The sequence below is a fragment of the Eptatretus burgeri genome, chromosome 3 (genome assembly GCF_056783735.1).
Source record: "Eptatretus burgeri isolate ZD-2024b chromosome 3, Ebu_testis_v1, whole genome shotgun sequence".
In the NCBI taxonomy this organism is placed as follows: Eukaryota; Metazoa; Chordata; class Myxini; order Myxiniformes; family Myxinidae; genus Eptatretus; species Eptatretus burgeri.
Genome location: NC_140963.1, coordinates 119,901,771 through 119,902,651, shown reverse-complemented (window position 1 = coordinate 119,902,651; position 881 = coordinate 119,901,771).

The window sequence follows — 881 nt, the reverse complement described above, 5'->3', positions numbered from 1 at the left end:
CCAGGGCCCAAAACAAATGTACTGTATTTAACACTGTTTCATGTCTCTTCTGAGTTGTGAAGTATTTGTGAAAAACATCACAACATAATGAAAACCTGAAAACCTAATTCACCTAATCTGATGAAAACTCTTTAAAACATAATAATAATAATAATAATAATAATAATAAAAACTATCTCTTATAATGCTTCATCTTCCTCTTTCACACGTGTGGTACTCATGACTGTATCATAATTCACTACTCTTCTTCCACTTCAACAGTCTGCTCTCAATTCGACCTTTCCTTCATACCTTGTCTAAAAAATCCAAATGTTACAACGTTTCTTCTCTCCATTCTCTGAATTTGCCTTTATTGCATCCATCAAGAAATGTCTTTAATTGCATCTCTGACCTAAAACTTAAAAAAATTACCTGCGTTTGGGGGTGAAGGTCATCTCTATAATACCACAAGTTCTCAATGTTCAGTTATGACCGAAGACTACTGCGCATCTCGACTGCGCAGTTTGGTTAAAGATGACTCGGCATTTTGGCGTGTGCACGGAATTATATTTTGAAAATAAATGCTGACGTTTACATTTCGGGTTTTGAAACTTTTGCACCTTCGGTGGAAAATGTATAAATATACAAGGTCAGCTGCTATGCAATGACACCATTCACTAACTTTTACAATGCCCAGTAGAGAATGTATGGCTATACATACATACATACAGAAGGTAGGGCAGTTTTTGCAAACTTTGAAGTCATGTGACGCGAAAACAAAAGCGAAATTCGAAAATCCGTCCCGACCAAATTTAGATATTGTCCCATACATTCATATGCCACAATCAAATTCAAGATCGCTTGAGAAATTTAGGAGGAGATAGATTTTGAAAATCGTCATT